The sequence below is a fragment of the Notamacropus eugenii genome, chromosome 3, assembly GCF_028372415.1.
Source record: "Notamacropus eugenii isolate mMacEug1 chromosome 3, mMacEug1.pri_v2, whole genome shotgun sequence".
In the NCBI taxonomy this organism is placed as follows: Eukaryota; Metazoa; Chordata; class Mammalia; order Diprotodontia; family Macropodidae; genus Notamacropus; species Notamacropus eugenii.
In genome coordinates, this window is record NC_092874.1 from 358847100 (window position 1) to 358860545 (window position 13446).

A 13446-nucleotide genomic window follows, 5' to 3' on the forward strand; every position below is an offset into this window, starting at 1 on the left:
ATTCTGGAGCAGCAGAAGCCACAGAACAATGGAGCGGACAAGATTTCTGCTCCAGAGAGCCTGTAAACCTCTCGCAAAAGGTCCTTCATGCTGCAGACCTGGAGCCAAGCCCAGCCCTGCCTTGGCCGTGTGGTGCTGAGAGGAGCGGATCCGAGCAGGCTTCAGGGACAGAATCTCCAGCAGCCACACGGGTCACTCCACCCATGGACCACAAAGGTTGGTGAGAGCGTCCTCTTGGTTTGCCGAGAGGGGAGTAGGGTGCCCTCATACCTCAGGCCCTCTCAGGAGGCAGCAGCGGAGGCGGAAGCAGACCTGGGCTACCCAAGCAGGCAGGAGCCAGGATCCATTGTTGAAGGTCTCTGCATAAACGCCCTGAGGGAACTGAGCCCCCTGAGGTGGCCCTGCCCCAATCTGAGCACCTGAACTTAATCTCACTCTGAATAGTAGCCCTGCCCCTCCCAAAGCCCTGAGGCTGGGAAGCAGCATTTGAATCTCAGACCCCAAGCGCTGGCTGGGCAGATCTGGAGGCAAGGTGGGGTGGAGAGGACATTCAGAAGTCAAGTCACTGGCTGGGAAAATGCCCAGAAAAGGGAAAAAGAATAACACTATAGAAGGTTACTTTCTTGGTGAACAGGTATTTCCTCCCTTCCTTTCTGATGAGGAAGAACAATGCCTACCATCAGGGAAAGACACCGAAGTCAAGGCTACTGTATCCCAGCCCACTCAATGAGCTCAGGCCATGGAAGAGATCAAAAAGGATTTTGAAAATCAAGCTAGAGAGGTGGAGGAACAACTGGGAAGAGAAATGAGAGACATGCAAGTAAAGCATGAAAAACAGGTAAACATCCTGCTAAAGGAGACCCAAAAAAATGCTGAAGAAAAATAGGTTAACTCAATTGGCAAAAGAGGTTCAAAAAGCCAATGAGGAGAAGAATACTTTCAAAAGCAGAATTAGCCAAATGGAAAAGGAGGTTTAAAAGCTCACTGAAGAAAATAGTTCTTTCAAAATTAGAATGGAACAGATGGAGGCTAATGACTTTATGACAAACCAAGAAATCACAAAACAAAACCAAAAGAATGAAAAAATGCAAGATAATGTGAAATATCTCATTGGAAAAACAACTAACCTGGAAAATAGATCCAGGAGAGACAATTTAAAAATTATGGGCCTACTTGAAAGCCATGATCAAAAAAAGAGCCTAGACATCATCTTTCATGAAATTATCAAGGAAAACTGCCCTGAGATTCTAGAACCAGAGGGCAAAATAAGTATTCAAGGAATCCACAGATCACCACCGGAAAGAGATCCAAAAAGAGAAACTTCTAGGAACATTGTGGCCAAATTCCAGAGTTCCCAGGTCAAGGAGAAAATATTACAAGCAGCTAGAAAGAAACAATTCAAGTATTGTGGAAATACAATCAGGATAACACAAGATCTAGCAGCTTCTACATGAAGGGATCGAAGGGCATGGAATAGGATATTCCAGAAGTCAAAGGAACTAGGACTAAAACCACGAATCACCTACCCAGAAAAACTGAGTATAATACTTCAGGGGAAAAATTGGTCTGTCAATGAAATAGAGGACTTTCAAGTATTCTTAATGAAAAGACCAGAGCTGAAAAGAAAATTTGACTTTCAAACACAAGAATGAAGAGAAGCATGAAAAGGTAAACCCCAAAGAGAAGTCATAAGTGACGTACAAAAGTTGAACTGTTTACATTCCTACATGGAAAGACCATATTTGGAACTCTTGAAACTATTCAGTATCTGGGTACTGGGTGGGATTACACACACACACACACACACACACACACACACACACACACACACACATGCACATGCACATGCACACACACATAGAGACAGAGAGCACAGAGTGAATTGAAGAGGATGAGATCAGATCTTAAAAAAATGAAATCAAGCAGTGAGAGAGAAATATATTGCGAAGAGAAAAGGAGAAATGGAATTGGACAAATTAGCTCTCATAAAAGAGGCAAGCAAAAGACTTTTTAATGGAGGGGTAAAGAGGGGAGGTGAGATAAAAACATGAAGTTTACTCTCATCACATTCCACTAAAGGAAGGAATAAAATACACACTCATTTTGGTATGAAAACCTATCTTACAATACAGGAAAGTGGGGGAGAAGGGGATAAGCAGGGTGGGGGGGATGATGGAAGGGAGGGCATGGGGAGGACGGAGCAATTTGAGGTCAACACTCATGGGGAGGGACAGGATCAAAAGAGAGAATAGAAGTAATGGGGGACAGGATAGGATGGAGGGAAATATAGTTAGCCTTATACGACATGACTATTATGGAAGTCATTTGCAAAACTACACAGATATGGCCTATATTGAATTGCTTGCCTTCCAAAGGGAATGGGTGGGGAGGGAGGGATGAAGAGAAGTTGGAACTCAAAGTTTTAGGAACAACTGTTGAGTACTGTTCTTGTTACTAGGAAATAAGAAATACAGGTAAAGGGGTATAGAAAGTTATTTGGCCCTACAGGACAAAAGAGAAGATGGAGACAAGGGCAGAGAGGGATGATAGAAGAGAGAGCAGATTGGTGATAAGGGCAATTAGAATGCTCAGTGTTTTGGGGTGGGGGGAGGGGACAAAAGGGGAGAAAATTTGGAACCCAAAACTTTGTGAAAATGAATGTTAAAAGTTAAATAAATAAATCAACATGGAAACCTGGATTCTGTTTCACATTTGTGTATTTGGATTTTAATTTATTCTTCTCTCTTTAATTTATTGTTTAGTTTTTTGGTGGGACTTGACATTGCAGTTTCAAATAGCTTTTTTTTTCTATTCTGCTCATTATTCTTTCTGTGAAGCATGCAAATTTTGCTCTCATAATTATCATTTCTATTTTTAAAGTGCTCAGGAATTGTGTATTGTTGTTGCATATTTTCCTCAATTTCCATATGGTACTCTAGCTCATCAAATGTTAATTGATTTTCTTTAAATTTTTAGTATTTTTTCAAAGATCTTAAAACTCATTTGTTTGATCTGGAAGCTATATTTCTTTCTCTTGTTACTATTTTTTCCTGCTGATTTATTGGTTCAGTGTCTTTGGGATTCCTTAATCCTAGAACTTTTGGTCCTTTCAGTCCTTTTAAATTTCTTCTCATTTTTCTTATCACTCACTTCTCACTCTCTCCCCTCCTATTAAGTTTTCCTTGGGTATTGGTCATCAAAACATTTCATCCAATTGACATACTCAGTAATTCATTAATCAGCACCCTAGTCCTCTATCCCAAATGACTTTTGGGTGGTTGGAACTGACCCCAGCTGGATGCCATACTTTCCCCTCACACTTTGTAGAGTGCTGAACAGTTCCCAGATGCACAGCTTCCTTTCCAAATAACATATTCCACTGCTTCTGTTTCTTGTTTTTTTTAACTGTTGTCACTAACCATTCAGAAGCTACTTTCTCCATCAACAGCAACTGATTGCTTCTAGCAGTAGTTTTCTGAACTTCTAACAACTTAGAAGTGCTGATAATTTAGTATTTATAGCTTTGGTGCTTGCTGATTATTGACCAAAAACCAACAGGTTTTTGCTGTTGAAACCTGCGGAAACTTCAGTCTGGAGCTGGGGACTCTATGGCATTAAAAAGACTGAAAAAGGATGACAGTGTGGGGATGGCTTTTGATATAAGCTTACGTCAGGTTCTAAGATCTTCTAGTGTCACCTTATTCTGACATTATAAGAGGTGGAGGAAGTATGTTGAATGAGATCAGGGTCACTTATCACTGATCAGAATTAGCTTCATCAATGCTGCGTTACTGAGATACCCCAGAGGTCTTTGGCTCATAAAAATCCTTCATGACATCATAAAAATGCTTTGGGTTCTTACTATCAGTATAAAATTCAATTCCATCTGCCTTCTTTCTGAGCCAAGAATCCTGCATCTCTCTAAGCTTTGTATTTTGCTATTGATGGAGTTCAATGCTGCTTTCTTAGAGATGGATGAACTACCCTGCTGGCAAACTCTGAGGTAGTCTTGTTTTTCTTTCAGCAGCTTCTGAATTTCCCCATCATTTTCATCAAACCATCTTTGATATATGTGGTTCTGGCCCAGATGAATAAAGGGGATTCTATAAACCAAATCTCTGAAAGCTTCCGATTTCTTTTTAGTTCCACTACTACCAAGAGTCTGTTGTCTGAGCTTTCTCTCCACATCAGTTAAATAAAGAAAACAAAACATACAAACAAAAAACTGTTCACCCTCTAGAAAAGCACTCTAACCTGTTGACATATATTATTTGTGTGTATACACATATATACACATATATATGTATACACACTTATACATACACACATATACACATATATACATGTATGTATAGATATAGGTATAGATACACATGTGTGTATATTATGTGTGCATGTGTTCATATACTTGTGTATGTATGTATATTTACTTCATCAGTGTTCATCACGATGGGAACAGAGGCACTGATGCTGGTGGCATAGAACTTTCCTGCTAGTGGCAATTGCATTGTCATGAGTCTGTTTGGGGAGGTGTACAAGCTTGCTGACAGATTAGTTTTTATTGCAAAACCTATGCCAGTGTCCAGCACTCCTATTCACTGCAGCAACTCTAGAAAAATGTGTATCCAGCTCTGACTTTGGTAAGCTGACTTTTCATTTGCCAGTCTTGTTTCACTCAGGCCTGCTATTTGGATGCAATAACTACTGAATTCTCTCACATTAAAAGCTGTTTGTTTCTTAGGTCTACTGAATTTCTTGTTCATAAGAATGCACAATGAGATACCTTTGTATCTTGTGCCTCAGTAAGCAGGAAAGGGTTAGGTGATACACAAGATTTTTAGGGCACCTTTTCTAGTATCTTCCTGACACCAGGAAGTGAGAAGTGTAGTGCAGTCTACAAGAAAGCAGGATCAGACACGAAGGGGACTGAAAAATGCAACTGCTGATTCACTCCAGTGAGAAGATGATCCTATGGCATGGGCTGCCTGTGTATAATGGTAAGCCTGCAGCTCCAAGTGTATCCACACCTGCTGCTTCATCACTTGCCTTTTGATACAGGATTTTGAGATAGGTAAAATAGTAGGAAAATAAAATAATAGCAGAGTAAAATAATAACATGGCAAAATAGATTAATAGTAAGTTACTAAAGTGATAAAATTATAAAATTATTGAATAGTAAAATAATGAAACAAAATAGTAAAATAATGTGGGCGATGCCTTTTGTTCATGTATAAATTGCACTTTAGCGAGACACAGTGAAGTTATCAGCCTCACCCTTTTTTTCAAGAGTCATCAGAGCCCAGTGGCTGAGAAAAACATGAAGTTTACTCTCATCACATTCCACTAAAGAAAGGAATAAAATGCACACTCATTTTGGTATGAAAACCTCTCTTACAATACAGGAAAGTGGGGGAGAAGGGGATAAGCAGGGTGGGGGGAGGATGGAAGGGAGGGCAATGGGAGGAGGAAGCAATTTGAAGTCAACACTCTTGGGGAGGGACAGGATCAAAAGAGAGAATAGAAGCAATGGGGGCAGGATAGGATGGAGGGAAATATAGTTAGTCTTACACAATATGACTATTATGGAAGGCATTTGCAAAAGTACACAGATATGGCCTACATCGAATTGCTTGCCTTCCAAAGGGAATGGGTGGGGAGGGAGGGATGAAGAGAAGTTGGAACTCAAAGTTTTAGGAACAACTGTTGAGTACTGTTCTTGCTACTATGAAATAAGAAATACAGATAATGGGGTATAGAAAGTTATCTGGCCCTACAGGACAAAAGAGAAGATGGGGACAATGGGAAGGGAGGGATGATAGAAGAGAGGGCAGATTGGTTATAGGGGCAATTAGAATGCTTGGAGTTTTGGGGTGGGGGAGGGGACAAATGGGGAGAACATTTGGAACCCAAAATTTTGTGAAAATGAATGTTAAAAGTTAAATAAATTAATTAAAAAAAAGAGTCATCAGAGCCCAGTGGTAAGAGAAAAGTCAAGATGATTGGAGACAGTTCTGGATGTAGTGGCTGACCTTAGCCATCTTTAATGTCTGGCCAAGGTCTAAGTGTTTAACAGAGCCTGCTTCCTCTGCCTTCATGGTCTCTTGAAACAAAATGTTCACATCCACTTATTTCTCTGGGGAAGTTTCCACTTGCTTGAGATAGAGGATTTCCTAACTCACTGATAGGTTTGAGGTCTCTTGGTTACCCTCAACATGGTTTAGCCCATCTTCTGAGATAGTTTTACCAGGGTGCCTTTGCTGTTATGATAGGTCAATACCAATGAACATCTGTTCAACCAGGCCTCATTCGATTTAATTAAATCCTTCAAATTCAGGATTAGAATGAAATCAGACACTTGTAGTTAACTTAATAGTTAACAAAAGCAAACTTTCTTAGCCAAAGTATAGAAAATGATTTCAACAAAGAGACTGAATTAATTTATCTGGGCATAGCCTCTCTGACTCCCTATTGGCCTCGATGTCACACCAGTCTTGTGTCAAGTCTTGGGGAGAAGGACTGAATCTCTTGACCTCTCGCTTTTGTACTTAGGTAACCAGGAAACCATATCAATGGATTAATCCCTTAGATTAAATATGCCTAGGAAACAATTTTAATACATTTTAAGAAAAAATGTTCTAATCTGCCTGTAGTAGGTATCATTCCTCTGACTGTGTCTCTTTTTAGTTGTCTGATTGTGTTATCAAGCAAAAGAAAATTCTGAGGAACACAGAACTGAACGGGACTAATACCTGAAAACTGAATAAAATTAAATAGTATATTCCACTAAATTGCACAAAGTCTATTGATGCAATTAATCATGTAAATCATTCTTGTCCCAGCCTAATGAATCATAGTAGTAGTCAGAAGTCTATTAAAGATGTAGATTAGAAATATGAGAAATGGAGACTCAAAGCTGAAGACAATTCATCTACTAACATTATCATCTCCTCTCAGATAATTGTAGGGACATTTTTCAGCCTAACTGGCATTGTCAAAATTTCAATAGCGCTTATACTAAACAATCCACATCTACTCATGATTTACTTTAAATTGTTTTCTAAATAAAGCATATATGTTGTCTGGTGAAATCCCCTAATATACAGGATGTGTCTCCCAGTTAATGTCTACTAGAGGTGCAAGTTAATATAAATACCCACATACCCTGAAAGTAGATCGCATGATTCCTCACCCATGTGTTTGTCTTTAGTGGTCATCTGCTGGGTACAATTAGTTTGAAGAAAAATAATTTAATGATTTGAAAGGGATTTTTTGTTTGTTCTTTAAATGTAGCAACCTATTTCTTCCATCACCCTTGAATGTATTGTCCCACAAATATAGATATAGATAAAGATATAGACATAGACATAGACATAGATATAGATATAGATATTGGTGGGAAATATGGACACAGGAGAAAATTTGCATAAGACACACACAATGAATATGACAGTGGGGACAATACAAGTTCATTGAAAGATGCATATTTATGCCACATATGTGACCACAAACCCATATGGATTGAAACTACTGATTCTATAGAGTCATTGATGTTTCCTAGTGATGTTATCATTCTATTTTCAATAAATCTGTTCTCCACTGGTCTCAAAGTCTTTGCTTAGTGTTGCTCTGTAGATGCTGCTTGACTGGCTACACTTTTTTTTCTGTTAGATCAAATTCCAGGCTACCTTTACCACATGAGAAGGGATGAAGTACTGCTATGTTTTTTTTTTTTACCCTAAAGATTATTGTGCTGTTTTACAAAAAAACACAAGTTATTGTCCATGACAGCAAAAAAAAAGTCTTTTCTCATTTTCTCCTTTCTTATTAAATTAAAGACATTTGACTGCTGACAGCTTTTATTTACCTAGTAAGAGTCTTAGCCCCAGGTGTCAAAAGATTTGGAATGCAAAGAGAAAACTATTTTCATAATAGTAAGACATTTTCATTTCTAATGTTAAATATTGAACGATGTAGCACATATAAAAACTCATTTGCATTGTCTTCAATAATATTTAAGAGTGTAAAGGGGTCCCAAGGATAAAAATTTGAAGAAACCCTACATTAGAGCAAAGGACACCATCCTTTCACTTACATAATGTCTTCAGTATTTTGCGGGACTCCTTAGCTTCCTCCTCTGCCTTGGTTTCCTCTATCAGATACTTTACTCTGGTTTTTGATTATTTAATATATCTTCCCAATGAGGTTTAAAATGCATATGTTTTCAAATTGTGAATGTCTTTTAAGTGTTATGTGCAAGATTAAGTGAGGAAAAGGTACAGATAAAACCTAAAACCCAGAAGGTAAGGTCATACCATCGATCATTGATTCTTCAGTTCTACCTGTCTAACTTCACTCTAGACCGTTTTTACAAATAGATGATAGCAGATTTGCAGCAAACATTACATAAATAAGTTAGTTTATATAATTTACTATATATTTAACCTCCCCAACCCCAAAACAACCATGACTCCAACCTGTGATTACCAGAGTGATGTGATAGTTAAAATGGTCTTTTTGTTTTTAAAGCAATTACTTCTTCTATGTGAAAAGAGAGGCTTTGGAGTGCCATTTAATAGAGTAATAGCTGTATTCCTTTGACATTCCTAAAATGGAATATTTAAGGGGAAAATCTCTAAAATGACACCTGTAAATTATAACAATATCAAATTATTGTGCCGTAAATGATGTCTGGAAGAAATCAGTGTCTCTTCCAAATGTGTACATGCATACACACATACACTCACATACATGCACACACATATGTATACATATATACATGTATACATGCACATATATGAATATATCAGGTATTGTATCCTCTCTATTGCACATGTATAGGATATTGGAATGCAAATAAACTCTAAAGGACATTAAAATAAATATATTATTAATTCACCTGCAATTATTTCATTTCTTCAAATGAGAAACAATTGGGATATATTTGTTTCAAACGAAGAAGAATGCTGACTCCAGAGTTTAGGGAGACAAAGAATTTCCCTTATTTCCCTTTCTAAACTCTTTCCTGCACTGTGAGACTAACTGCTTTTGTTACACAGGGTTTGTATCATTGTAGTGACATTTGTTTTATCTACATAAATATATAAATTTATTATATCCCTATAGAAGTAGAAGAGGTCAGCAAGAGCATTTGGTTGGTCAGGGGAATCAAAGATTAGATATTGACCTATTTTTTCTTGTTCACTAGCTGCATATAAAGTTCAGTCTATAAGGAATTAGTGTTCCTGAGACTTTTTAGAATTCTTACTTTCTCACTCAGAAAATGCATAGAAACAAACACCTTTGTAAATGTGAATCATTGGTATTTCCACATGTAATGTTTGAGCACACTTCTCTTTGCTAAATATTTTATGACTCATGACTATCACTTTTCCTTTTAATGCTGAGCCTAAAACGTGGGATAGTTAAGCCTATGCCATAACATTTGGCATTAGTCAAAATAATTCAGACATGATGACATTAAGGTGAATTTTGAATTGAATTGCACAAAGGGCAGTGCAGACAAACAGGAATCTTGCCTGCCTAGATGGAAAGACAGGAGAACACTGCCACGCTTCTAATCACATATGGAGAACTCTCACAATGGGGTAAGAAGGAAACTGCCATTGACCCTTTAGGAATGTTTTGTGGTTGGTGAGTCATTTAACTTGTGTCTTTTATGATGACATTTATGATGACATTTGGGGCCTTCTTTGCAAAGATACTAGGGTAGTTCATCATTTTCTTCTCCAGCTCATTTTACATATCAGGAAACTGAGGCCAACGGGGTTAAGTGATTTGCCCAAGGTCACACAGCTAGTTAGTAAGTGTCTGAGACTAGATTTGAAGTCAAGGAGATAAGTCGGTTCCACTCCTGCCCTGGTACTTTATCCACTGTGCTATCTAGTAGCTTAATGAAATATCTATATATCCATCTGTCTGTCTACCTATCTATGTATCCGTATGTATGTATATATGTATATGTATGTGTGTATTCATATTAATTTTATATACATACATATATACACGTAGAATTTATCCCATTTATCTTATACATTGTGTATATTTAATATATCACATATATTATTAAATATGCTGCATATGAATTATATTTTGAAAATAGAACCAATTAGTAATAGCACAAGTGTAAGAAATAATGCTAATTGGGGTGTGAAATTGCAATAGATGGGAAGATTAGATCCAGATATGTTGCAGAAATGAAGGCAGTGGACATTGTTTGACAAGGTGAATGCAGAATTTACATGGGACTCCTTGGGAAGACCCAAGGACAAACATAGAGGCCACAGGCTTACCTGCTGCTTTTGAGGTAATTCAATATTTCTTGGGAAGTCATCTAACAAGAAAACTTCATGTGTAAGCTTGACCAAACAAAATAATAGCTCTCGATTTTGACATTGAGCACCATGTATAGCTTAAGAGAGGTGCAGCCTCTCAGATTTGTTTATTCTTCTTTGGTGCCCCCTCTGGCTTGCAAGAGAAAGTTTTGGCAGCTGCTTTTCTGTGTAAGACTCAAAGCTGAGATCTAGTTGGAGGATAAAAAAACACTGCTGAATAATAACAATAACAATAAAATTGTCTAGTTTTGTTTACATTGCCCAGAGAGTCAACCTTAGCTGTTTTATGGTGTGTTCTGTTAGGAATGAATTATTTAACATACTGGTGAGTAAACAGGTAGCATGGCCTTGTTTTGTAGTTTTCTGTGGGTGGCAGATTGAATACTTTTTGTGGTTCTTTGTCTTATAAGGAATTACTAACCAAAGGAAGAAGTACGCTTTCTCAACACCCTATTAAGGGTGAGGATAAAAGGAAACAGCTGCTAAATATTGCACTAGTTCAAGAATAAAACAGAAGATTTGCCCAGCTGGAGAACCAGGACCAATATTCACAAGCAAGCCATCAGGCAAACATTCCTAAGAATTAGAACTATCCAGAAGCATAATTGTGTGCTTTGAGAAGTGTTTGGTTGCCTTTCTTTGTCAGTTTTCTAAGACAGGCTAGGTGACGAAACTATGAGTGGAGGTAGATGGCTGCTTCTAGTTTTTAAAATCTAAGGTTCTGTGAATACTGATTATATATATTCATATATACACACAAATATTCATATACACACATACATGCATGTGTGTATATATGTATATATACATGTATATATAGTAAACACATATGTGAATATATTAGCAAAGTAGTGACAACAGTACATTTAAAATGATTCCCTAAGACCAAATTGGTTTCACAACAGCAATTCAAAATTGATCTACTATTAGGACATTTTAAAATATATTTTCTTCTGGATCTGTGATTTCATTAGTGTGAAAATGTCCCAGAATAATGATTCTACTAATCAACATTGTCAAACTAGCTCTAACTTATGCTTCCATGGGGTTTATGCTTCATATAAAAAGTCACAAAGTCAATATGTGTTAGAGGCAGGACTTAAATCCAGGTCCTCTTGAACACTGGAATATCCCTCTATCTACTTTTCCACATTGCTTCTCAAAATTATCAAAAAATATATTAGTGACCAAAAATGTGTATCAACATTATAACAATAGACACAGTAAAAAGCTTCCAATTTAACATAATGGCTATTTATGTTTAAACACACACACACACAGAATAAAAGTTTTTCAAACATTTTAACATAATGAAAAGTGTCTAATTATAACCAAGAAATATCTGTACTTGTAAATGAGTAGCCATCACAGTTTTCCCAGTAAAACCAGAAGCAATTCAAGATTTTCCATTTTTCTACATGCCTCTAAAAATACTAGTGAACAAAAATAAAACACAGAAATTAAGAGAATAGAAATAGTCAAAGAAGATAGAAATAAACATACTTGCAAATAAAAGATCTCATTCTTAGAAATTCCAAGAAAAGCAATTAAAAAATTGAAACAACAGCTTAACTAAAGTATCATTATACAAAACAAATAAGCCAGAGAGAAAAATTCAGGAGGATGGTGGATTAGATTCACCTTTTCCCATAGTCCCTTCTAAACAGCAGAGCCAAAAAAAAAAGTCATGGGTTTTCTGAAACATTCTGGAGAAATGACATCCCCATCTTCAGGGATGCTGGCATTCAACTGAATGGCTATCGCTACTAGGACCCCAATCCACTGGAGCTATGGAAGACATTTCTAAAATCCCAGAACAAAGTGTCATCCTTCTGCATGCTGTTGCTCACAACCCTAGTGGAGCTAATCCTTGTTCTGAGTAGTGGAAAGAAATAGCATTTATGATAAAGCAAGGGGAACTCTGCCTTTTTTGACATGGCATACCAGGGCTTTGCCAGTGGAGATGGCAACAATGACGCCTGGGCTGTTTATGACTTCAGTCATTAATGTCGCCCTCTGTCAGTCATATGCCCACAACATGGGCCTGTATGTTGAATTGTGGGAACCTTCACCATGATTTGTAAAGATTCTGACGAAGCCATAAGGGTAGAATCTCATCTGAAAATCCTGATTTGTTCCATGTATTCCAATCTACCCTCAGTGAAGTCTGAATTGACTCCATTATCCTGAATATCCTGATGTGAGGAGCTAATGGTACAAGGGGTAAAAAGCATGGTAAATCATATCATTAGCATGTGCACCCAGCTGGTTTCCAACCTCAAGAAAGAGAGCTCCTCCCACAATGGATTGCACATCATTGCCCAGATTGCCATGTTTTCCTTCATAGGCCTGAAATCTGAAATCTATATGACAAAAGATGGCAGTATTTATGTAACAGGGGTCACATCAGACAATATAGGATACCTTGTCCACACCATTCATCAAATTACCAAATAATTCTTCCAGGTGAGATGAAACAGATATGACCCTCCACTTTCAGACTTGAGATTCAGAAAGATGATTGAGCTGACAACGATTAGAGTGGTGTGAGAGTTTCTTTAAACCACAGTGTTTAGTGTTTAGCCATTTATAGCATCTCAGAAAATGACCTGTGAGTAGGTTAAAGACGTCTGAAACTCTTGTTTGGAATATTGTGTGTCAACACAAACTCCTCAATCTATACTCCACAACTTTTCCAAAACAGTATATGCTTACAGTAACTCAACCAAAAATGCTACTTTAAAATCAGAATTTCTCTCCTTCTTCCCTTCCTCAAGTCTCAGATCTCCTGTCATTACAATGCTGTTCAAGAATTTTAATCTAAGTAATAAATATCACTTAGCCCAAAGAGCAGAAATTTCTGTGATACCTAAAGCTTCGAAAGAAGGCTTACCCCATTCTAACTCCCATCTCTTATTGTCTTCCCATGACTGATGGAGGCATCTTGGATCACAAAGTTTGCTTTAGAAAATCATAGATTCTGCTGTTGTACAGCATCTTGGTTTCAAGAAATAACAGAGAGGAGAGATGCATCTCACCCATTGGGCATGTAAGAATTTTTTAACTTTCTTCTCCTCCACCATTTTTTCCTGTC

At 37.5% G+C, this 13446-nt stretch overlaps 1 pseudogene; it reads left to right on the forward strand.

The window, feature by feature from the left end:
* Positions 1 to 12809, forward strand: part of LOC140532189 (aspartate aminotransferase, mitochondrial-like) — a 164997-nt pseudogene extending 152188 nt beyond the window's left edge.
* The last annotated feature ends 637 nt before the right edge of the window (positions 12810 to 13446 follow it).